The sequence below is a fragment of the Diceros bicornis genome, chromosome 29, assembly GCF_020826845.1.
Source record: "Diceros bicornis minor isolate mBicDic1 chromosome 29, mDicBic1.mat.cur, whole genome shotgun sequence".
Lineage (NCBI taxonomy): Eukaryota > Metazoa > Chordata > Mammalia > Perissodactyla > Rhinocerotidae > Diceros > Diceros bicornis.
Window position 1 is genome coordinate 26,534,901 of NC_080768.1, and position 10,883 is coordinate 26,545,783.

Sequence of the window (10,883 nt, forward strand, 5' to 3'; positions counted from 1 at the left end):
AACTACTTTCAGAATTCTGAAAAATATTTTCAGAATTGAATTTTTCCCTATAGCTTTCATGGAACAATTTCATTGACATTGTTTGCTTCTTTTCTTTTGCTTTCTAATAATTGTGATGCTACTTTATTTTGATGATTTATCTATTATAATTGAATGAATTTTATAGAGGTTTTCTAACTGATGCACAGGAGAAAAGTAGGCTTTTTTTTTTTTTTTTTTTTTTGGTGAGGAAGATCAGCCCTGAGCTAATATCTGTTGCCAATCCTCCTCTTTTTGCTGAGGAAAATTGGCCCTGGGCTAACATCCATGCCCATCTTCCTCTGCTTTATATGTGGGACGCCTGCCACAGCATGGCTTGATAAGTGGTGCGTAGGTCCGCACCCAGGATCTGAACCTGTGAACCCCAGGCTGCTGAAGTGGAGCACCTGAACTTAACCACTACGCAACTGGGCCAGCCCCTGACGTTTTTCTTGGTATGAGAATTCTCTGCACGGTGCTGTAGGTTTCTTACTTGAAAGAATGAATTTCTGCCTTTGAGCATAGCTGTAGAATCAGCATAATAAAGAAGAACAAGTGGATAACAGAAGGCACAAGGGTAGACGTGCAGATTATAGTAAAACAAGGAAATCTAGATGTTTTAGGTTTATACAGTAAACTCTTGGGGTGAAACCAATGTATGCTGAGATTTTTATGATCCCCATATAGCACCGTATAATATACCGTAAAGTATTGCTGAAAGAATTAAAGAATTGATCCCCATATAGTACCGTATAATATACCATAAGGTATTGCTGAAAGAATTAAAGAATTTCCTTCAAATCCTTACTGAATTACTGACCAGGGCAGAGGAGTAGAGAATAGCAAATCTCTTTTGAAGTGTGGATGCCAGGAGGTCCACTAGGCGCACTCCTTAGGTGATTTTTCCATGTGGCCACCTAACTGTAGAATTCCAATTCATGCCATAGCAAAACTGTACTTCTCTCTCACCAGCTTCCAGAGTTGCTGATTGATAAGTGAAACTTCAGTTGGAAATCTGAGAATGGCAAAGGAATATTACATTGTCCTCCTGCTTTGTTTTGTTTGTTTAAGTCAATCTGCGAATTTCCTTGCCTATTTTTTTTTTTTTGGCTAAGTAGCCAAGTACCAACAAGCTTATTTTGTATTTCTTTTTAAGACATTCAACATTATAAGCTCTCAGTACCCTTTTGGGTCAACCAAATATTTTATCTGGTGATGCTTTACTGTCCTAACTGATTTCTTTTTTTACCTTATTGAGGAATAATTGACAAATATAATTGTATATATTTAAAGGGTAAATGTGATGATTTGAAATTCGTTGTGGAATGATTATCAAGATCTGAACACGTCAGTCACCTCATTATAGTTAATGTTTTTTTTATGATGAGAATGCTTAAGGTCTACTCTCAGCAACGTTCAAATGTATAATACCGTATTATTAACTATAGTTACCATGCTATACATTAGATCCTCAGAACTTATTCTTCTTATAACTGCAAATTTGGACCCTTGGACCTGTATCACCCATTTCCCCCATGGCCAACTCTTGACAACCACCATTCTATTCTCTGTTTCTATGAAATTAGCTGGGGTTTTTTTTGTTTTGTTTTGTTATGTTTTAAGATTCCTCATATAAGTAGTACCATACGATATTTTGTCTTTCTCCGTTTGGCTCATTTCACTTAGCCCTCCCAGGTTCATCCACATTGTTGCAAATGATAGGATTTCCTTCTTTTGTATGGCTGAATAATACTGAATTGTATGTATATACACCACTTTTGTTGTTTCAAGATTGTTTTTGATTTCTCTTTTGACCTATTGGTTGCTCAGAGTATGCTGTTTCATTCCACATCTTTGTGCACTGTCCAGCTTTCTTCCTTTTACTGATTTCTAGTTTCATACCGTTGTGGTTGGAAAAGATGCTTGATATGATTTCAATCTTCTTAAATTTGTCAAGACTTACTTTGTGACCCAGCGTATGACCTGTCTTGGAGAATGTTCCGTGTGTGCTTGAGAAGAATATGTGTTCTGCTGATGTTGGATGGAATGTTCTGTGTGTGTCTGTTATGTCCATCTGGTCTAAAGTGTCATTCAAGTCCATTATTTCCTTACTGATTTTCTGTCTGGATGATCAATCCATTGTTGAAAATGGGGTATTGAAGTCCCCTACTATTACCGCATTGCTGTGTATTTTTGCCTTCATATTGGTTAATAATTTTGTAATATATTTAGGTGCTCCAATATTGGGTATGTATATATTTACAATTGTTATATCCTCTTGATGAATTGACCTCTTTATCATCATATAATGACCTTCTTTGTCTCATTACAGCTTTTGAGTTAAAGTCTATTTTGTCTGATATAAACACAGCTGCCTGTGCTTTCTTTTGTTTTCCCTTTGCATGGAATATCTTTTTCCATCCCTTCCCTTTCATCTTATGAGTGTTCTTAAATGTAAATCTCTTGTAGGCAGCATTTATTGATCTTGTTTTTATATCCATTCAGCCACTCTGTGTCTTTTAATTGGAGAATTTAAACCATTTACATTTAGACTAACTATGATAGGTAAGGACTTACTATCTCCGTTTTGTTAATTGCTTTCTGGTTGTTTTGTAGTTCTTTGTTCCTTTCCTCCTCTCTTTCTGTCTCTTTTCATGAGTTGATGATTTTTTTGTGGTGGTATCCTTGATTCCTTTCCCTTTATTGTTTGTGTATCTATTATAGATTTTTGCTTTGTGATTACCGTGAGGCTTTCATAGTACACCTTAGAGTTCTAATGTTCTATTTTAAGCAAGCTCATAACAACTTAACTTTAATTACATAAAAAAGTTCTGCACATTTACCTGCCCTCCCCCAACATGTTATGTTGTTGATGTCCCAATTTACATCTATATATATTGTGTATCCATTAATAAAATAATTGTAGCTGTCGTTATTTTTAACACTTTTGTCTTTTAACCTATATGCTAGAGTTCAAAGTGATTTACACAACCCCATTGCAGTATTAAAAGAGTATTTTGAATGGGAGTATATATTTACCTTTACCAGTGAATTTTATACTTTTAGTGTGTTTTTATGTTACTAATTAGCATCCTTTCATTTCAGCTTGAAGAACTCCCTTTAGCATTTCTTGTAAGACAGGTCTAGTGGTGATAAATTCCCTGTTTTTGTTTGGGAAGTCTATATCTCTCCTTCATTTCTGAAGGACAGCTTTGCTGGATAAAGTATTCTTGGTTGACAGTTTTTTGTTTGAACACTTCGAATATATCATCGTACTCTCTCCTGGCCTGCAAGGTTTCTGCTGAGGAATCTGCTGATAGCCTTATCAGGATTTCCTTGTATGTGATGAGTCTTTTTTTTTTTTTAAGATTTTATTTATTTATTTTTTCCCCCCAAAGCCCCAGTAGATAGTTGTGTGTCATAGCTGCACATCCTTCTAGTTGCTGCACGTGGGATGCGGCCTCAGCATGGCCAGAGAAGCAGTGCGTCGGCGCAAGCCCGGGATCCGAACCCGGGTCGCCAGCAGCGGAGCGCACCCACCCAACCACCAAGCCACGGGGCCGGCCCCTGTGATGAGTCTTTTTTTATCTTGCTGGTTTCAGAATTTTCTCCTTTTCTTTGACTTTTGAGATCTTGACTATAATGTGTCTTAGTGAAGATCTCTTTGGGTCAAGTCTGTTTGGGGATCTTAGAGCCTCATGTACTTGGATGGCCATATCTCTTCCCAGATTTGGGAAGTTTTCAGCCATTATTTCTTTAAATAAGTTTTCTTTCTCTTTCTCTCTTCTGGGGCTCCCATAATGCAAATATTATTTTATTTGATGGTGCCCTGTACAGTAGTACCCCTTATCTGCAGTTTTGCTTTCTGCAGTTTCAGTTACTCACGGTCAACTGCAATCTGGGAGCAGATGATCCTCCCTTTGATATAGTCAGAAGGTCAGTAGTAACCTAATGCTACATCACAGTGCCTATGTCATTCATCTCTTTTCACCTCATCACATAGGCCTTTTATCATCTCACATCATTATAAGAAGAAGAAGGATGGTAAGTACAATAAGATACTCTGAGAGACCACATTCACATAACTTTTATTACAGTATATTATAATTTTTTTATTTTATTATTAATTATTGCTTTTATTGTCTTACTATGCCTAATTTATAAATTAAACTTTATCATAGATATGTATGTATAGGAAAAAACATAGTATATATAGGGTTTGGTACTATCCATAGTTTCAGGTATCCACTGGGAGTCTTGGAATGTATCCCCTGTGGAGAAGGGAGACTACGGTAATTCACGTAAGCTTTCTTTACTCTTTTTCTTTCTAATTTCTTTTTTTATCCTGACTGGATAATATTAAGAGATTTATCTTTAAGTTTGCAGATTCTTTCTTCTATCTAATTGAGCCTATTGTTGAAGCTCTCTATTGCATTTTTCATTTCATTCATTGTATTCTTCAGCTTCAGAATTTGTTTGGTTCTTTTTCATTTCTGTCTCTGTTGAACTTCTCATTTTGTTCATGCCTTGTTTTCCTGAATTCAATGAGTTGTCTGTTCTCTTGAATTTCACCGAGCTTCCTTGAAATGATTATTTTGAATTCTTTTTCAGGTAACTCACAGATATTATTTCTTTGGGGTCAGTTACTGGAAAAATATGGTGTTCCTTTGGTGGTGTCCTGTTTCTTTGCTTTTTCATCTTTCTGCTGGTTTGGATTGATGTCTTCTCATTTGAGGGAGCAATCACCTCTTCCAGCCTTTTCAGCCTGGCTTTGGTGGAGAAAGACTTTCACCTGAAGGTGCCTGTGAGGGCACTGGCTGGGTGGGGTGCGGCGTCTTTGGTTCCTGGGAGAGCACAGTGGCATAGTCTCCATGCAGCTCTGTTAGCTGAGGTCAACGTTGGCATAGGCTGAGAGGGTCTTCTGTGGCCAAGACTGTAGAGGTCCTGCAGGTGACAGTCGTGGCTAGAGCTATTGGAATCCTCAGAGGTGAAGGCTGCGAGGGTCCTCCTGCTCTCCTTTTTTGCCCACGAGGGGAAGTTCTAGCCAAGGGGATCCCTTTTGGCACGTGGTCTGGCATGCTGACACTCCCGAGTGGTAGTGGAGTGGGGTCCTAGGCTCAGGCACGTGTGGAACTACCGCGGTGCCTGGGTCCTCCGGCACAGGTGTACTTGCGGCGTCAGTGGCACTGGTGTCCAAGCTGTGGGCCTGTGTGTGTCTACCGTGGAACCGGGGTCTGGGTCTCTGGGGCTCAGTGCAGTGACTCAGTCGGGGTGGAGGGCGGGAGATGACAGGATGCAGTGGTGGCTTGGGCCCAGGGGGCAGCAGAGTGCAGTAGCAGCACATCCTGGGGATGGTGGGTCAGAGTTCCAGCTCTGGCCCCAAAGGGCAGTCTCAGAATAGCAGCAGCGTGTCCCTGGTGGAGGCTATTAAAGCCATATGTCGGGACCAAGGGGTAAAGTGCAGAGCAGTGGCAGCTCGGCCCCTACAATGATGGGTCAGAGCCGCAACCTGGGACCTGGAGGGGCGGGGCTCAGAGCAGTGACAGACGACCCAGTAATGGTGGGACAAAGTTGTGACCTGGGACTGGGGGCGAGGCACAGAGCAGTGGCAGCTCTGGTTCTGTGTATGCCAAGGCACTATGGCAACCCAATCTCAGAGTGTGGGGCACAGCAGCAACTAGGTCCCCTGGGGTTGGTCTCACCACAGTGATAGTTCCAGCCCTGGCGAGGAGACACAGCAGCGGGCACTCCGGACAGCAGTGTCAGCTGGGATCAGTGCTGGTGAAGACTGTGGGGTCCTCAGGAGCAAAGGCTGCAAACGTTCACAGCAGTGAGGCCTGCTGGCATTCTCCTGCTCCTCTCTTCCCCGTGGGGTGAGATTCCTCCGAGGCGTCCCTCCTGGTGCCGAGCTGCTCTGGACTGGGGAGTGGGGCGACATAGGTAAAATGCTTCCCACACGTTTCTCTGCGGCCGTCCCTGGTCTTCACACACTGCAGGGTTTTTGCTGCTGCTTTGTTGTGGTCCAGCGCTTTCCTTGTTTTAGGGAAGTGTACCTTTTCCCCTAATTTTGTCAGTTTGGAGTTGTTTGTTTATTGATTTTGTTGTGGGGGAGACGTGGTTGGCACCTCCTGGCTCTCCTTGCTGATACCACCGTCCTCCTCACTCATTTTTAATTGCTCTGTTGAGTCTCCGTCCTCCCCTCCAATTGGTATTCCTTGTATCAGTTGGACTTTTTTTAGATTTTGGTGAGACTAATTGTGCCTGTTCTGATAAGATCTTAAACATCAGGAGTACTTCTTTTTACTTTTCGATTTTTGTTATGTTCTCTGGTCTTTAAGGTATTCAGTACTGCTAATTCTTGTAAGGAAAATGCTTAAGAGATGAATGCCATTTAGTATTCCAGAAAATTAACAATATGAGTAATATTTGAGACTTGTCCGTCTTTATTTTTTATTAATATTGTGGTATGTATTATATACTACAATGACACTAATATTTATTGATAATTATTTATTACTTACAAAGAACCCTTTGCTTTTTCTTAATCATTAGCTGTGTTGATTTCTTTGCTTTCTACTTTTCAGTTGTTATGACACATTGACATACTGGGTTTCTGCTGTATTATTTCAAATCCACAATATTTACAACCAACAGAGGTATATACCAAAGCACTGTATTTTGTCTGTGTTTTATTTGTTTTCTGTTCTTTTGGATAAAATACTTCAAAACATTTGCTGTGAAAAAATCTTTTTCTGATGTGTCTTTTTTGCCTAAAGATAGACCGGTTTAACCTACCTCCCAAGGACAAGTTTCTACCTGGATTGGAATGAAAAACTATAGGAGTCACTAACATGTTACCTGTTAAAAGGGAGATGGTATCTTTGAAGACTAGTTTAAATGGTCATTTTTTAAGGATAGGACCAGTGGACTTGCTCTCTTTAGTACATCATCATGAATATTACCCCCAGAATGATCACGCAAAAACAATAGTTTGGAGGAGAGGGAAAGAGCAGGTAGTAAAATTACCGAGAAGTGGAGGAAGCAGGATGGTCGAGATAGTAGTGCACTGGCGTAGGCTATAGGTGGGGTCTTGTATGAAACTACCTGCGTCTTGTGTGAGGATGCCTGTGTGCGCATAGAAGCCTGATAGGATACTGTTGTATTTTGAAGGAAGACTTGCAGTTTCTGAGCTACTGTGGAGAAGTATAAGCTATAAGCTCCTTGAGAGTGGGGACTGTGACTTCTACAGCTTTCATTCCAAAAATGTTCTGCACATAGTTGAGTCCAGTGTTAATAAATGAACGACAGCATTAAATATCTTTTTTCTGTTATGCTTAGAAGTTTTCTCTTTCTTCTGTACCACGAGCCTGTACAGGCATAACTTGTATTATTGCACTTCGCTTTATTGTGCTTTACAGATATTGAGTTTTTTACAAAGTGAAGGTTTGTGGCAATCCTGCATCAAGCAAATCTTTCAGCACCATTTTTCCAATAACATTTGCTCATTCCGTGTCTCTATGTCACATTTTGGTAATTCTCTCAATATTTCAAACTTTTTCATTATTGTTATATTTGTTATAGTGATCAGTGATGTTTGATGTTACTATTGTAATTGTTTTGGGGTGCCACGAACCACGCCCATAAGACGGCGAACTTAATAAATATTGTGTGTTTTCTGACTGCTCCAGTGACTGGCTGTTCCCCAGTTTCTCTCCCTCTGCTCGGACCTCCCTATTCCCTGAGAGACAACAATATTGAAATTAGGCTGAATAATAACTGTACAATGGCCTTTAAATGTTCAAGTGAAAGAAAGAGTTGCATGTCTCTCACTTTAAATCGAAAGCTAGAAATGATTAAGCTGAATGAGGAAAGCATGTGGAAAGCCGAGATAGGCTGAAAGCTAGGCCTCTTGCACCAAGAAGTTAGCTAGGTTGTGAATGCAAAGGAAAGGTTCTTGAAGGAAATTAAAAGTGCTACTTCAGTGAACACAAGAATGTTAAGAAAGTGAAGCAGCCTTATTGCTGATATGGAGAAAGTTTTAGTGGTCTGAATAGAAGATCACACCAGCCACAACATTCCCTTAAGCCAAAGCCTAACCCAGAGCAAGGCACTAACTCTCTTCAATTCTGTGAAGGCTGAGGGAGGTGAGGCGGCTGTAGAAGAAAAGTTGGAAGCTAGCAGAGGGTGGTTTATGAGGTTTAAGGAAAGAAGCCACTTCCAGAACATAAAAGTTCAAGGCGGGGCAGCAAGTGCTAACGCAGAAGCTGCAAGTTATCCAGAAGACCTAGCTAAGATAATTAATGAAGGTGGCCACACTAAACAACAGGTTTTCATGGTAGACAAAACAGCCTTATACTGGAAGAAGATGCCATCTAGGACTTTCATAGCTAGAGAGAAGTCAACGCCTGGCTTCAAAGGACAGGCTGACTTTCTTGTTAGGAGCTCATGCAGCTAGTGACTTCAAAGCTCATTTACTGTTCTGAAAATCCCAGGGCCCGTAAGAATTATGCTAAATCTACTCTGCCTGTGCTCTGTAAATGGAACAACAAAGCCTGGATGACAGCACATCTGTTTACAGCATGGTTTACTGACTATTTTAAGCCCATTGTTGAGACCTACTGCTCAGAAACAGAGATGAAAAATATTACGGCTTATTGACAATGCACCTGGTCACCCAGGAGCTATGATGGAGATGTACAATGAGATGAATGTTGTTCTCAAGCCTGCTAACACAACATCCGTTCTGCAGCCCATGGATCAAGGAGTAATTTCGACTTTCAAGCCTTCTGATTTAAGAAATACATTTCATAAGGCCATAGCTGCCTTAGATAGCAATCCTCTGATAGATCTGGGCGAAGTAAATTGAAAATCTTCTGGAGAGGATTCACCATTCTAGATGCCCTTAAGAACATTCATGATTCATGGGAAGAGGTCAAAATATCAACCTTAACAGGAGTTTGGAAGAAGTTGATTCCAACCCTCCTGGATGACTTCAAGGGATTCAAGACTTCAGTGGGGGAAGTAGTTGCAGATGTGGTGGAAATAGCAAGAGAACTAGAGTTAGACGGGGAGCCTGACGACGTGACTGAACTGCTGCAGTCTCATGATGAAACTTTCACGGATGAGGAGGTGCTTCTTATGGATGAACAAAGAAAGCAGTTTCTTGAGATGGCATCTACTCCTGGTGAAGATGCTGTGAAGATTGTTGACATGACAACAAAGGGTTTAGAATATTATGTAAACTGAGTTGATAAAGGAGCCGCAGGGTTTCAGAGGATTAATTCCAATTTTGAAGGATATTCTACTGTGGGTAAAATGCTATCAAACAGCATCATATGCTGCAGAGAAATCGTTCATGAAAGGAAGAGTCATTCTGTGCGGCAAACTTCATTGTTGTCTTATTTTTTAAATTTTCACAGCCACCCCAACCTTAGAAACTACTACCCTGATCAGTCAGCAGCCATCAACATCCAGGCAAGACCCTCCACCAGCCAAAAGATTACGACTTGCTGAAGGCTCAGGTGATGCTTAGCCTTTTTTAACAATAAAGTATTTTTTAATTAAGTTATATACATTGTTTTTTAGACATAATGCTATTGTACACTTAATCGACTACAGTATAGTGCCAACATAACTTTTATAAGCACTGGGAAACCAAAAATTTCATATGACTCGCTTTATTGTGATACTCGCTTTATTGCAGTGATCTGGAACCGAACCCCCAGCATCTCTGAAGTATGCCTGTATTTCAGATCTTCCTGCCCCCACAAAGCTTACAAAGCCCTTGAACTTGTTAATTTACAGCAGGGGTCATCACACAACCACCCATGGGCCAAATCTTGCCTACTGCCTATTTTTGTATAGCCTACAAACTAAGTATAGTTTTTACAATTTTAAATGGTTGAAAAAAATCAAAAGAATATTTTTTAATGTGAAGATTATATGATTATTCAATTTGTTTCTATAAATAAAAGTTTTATGGGAACACAGCTGCCATGCTCATTTGTTTGCATGTTGTCTCTGTTTTGTTGCTACAATAGCAGAGTTGAGTAGTTGCAATAGAGACCATGTGGCTAGCAAGGCCGAAAATATTACTGTCTTGCCCTTTGCAGAAAAATTTTGCCTATCCCCACCTCCTTGATCTGGAGCAATATAAAAGGTCCATCAATAAATAAGAAATCAACTGTGGTAACATGATAGCCTAGAGCTGAATATTAAGGTACAAGAATTGCACCTAACGTTAAACTCAGTGAAAGCACTTTAATCCACTGTTTAACAAGAATCCTGCAGTGTAGGCATTATCATCTCCATTTTACAGATGGACAAATTGAGGTAAGAGATTGACGTGCTAAAGTGTAAGTAGCGGGGGCTGGCCCGGTGGCGCAAGCGGTTAAGTGCGTGCACTCCGCTGCGGAGGCCCGGGGTTCGCCGGTTCGGAACCCCGGGGGCGCACCAACGCACTGCTTGGCAAGCCATGCTGTGGCGGCGTCCCATATAAAGTAGAGGAAGATGGGCACGGATGTTAGCCCAGGGCCAGTCTTCCTCAGCAAAAAAAGAGGAGGATTGGCAGATGTTAGCACAGGGCTGATCTCCTCACAAAAAAAAAATATTAAGTAGCAGGAGTTTCAAACAGGCAGTGTGACTTGAGCCTCTGCACATTACCGCTTTGCTGTGTCACCTCGCCTTATAGACGTCAGCTCATTTGCTGTTCTAAGAACAGATTGGTTGTCCTACCCAGTGTGAACATCTTCCTGCTGCAGTTTAAACTAGATGTTTTCAATGTCTGCTTGTATGAAATGTTATGTATCAGGAAATAATTTGATGTTCCTTTTTTGAATGGAACAAACATACAACATACTGTTAAC

The 10,883-nt window shown here is 40.7% G+C and overlaps 1 pseudogene; it reads left to right on the forward strand.

Annotated features, from left to right (window-relative positions):
- Positions 1 to 3,620: 3,620 nt before the first annotated feature.
- Positions 3,621 to 10,001, forward strand: LOC131393991 (tigger transposable element-derived protein 1-like; annotated as a pseudogene).
- Positions 10,002 to 10,883: the final 882 nt, after the last annotated feature.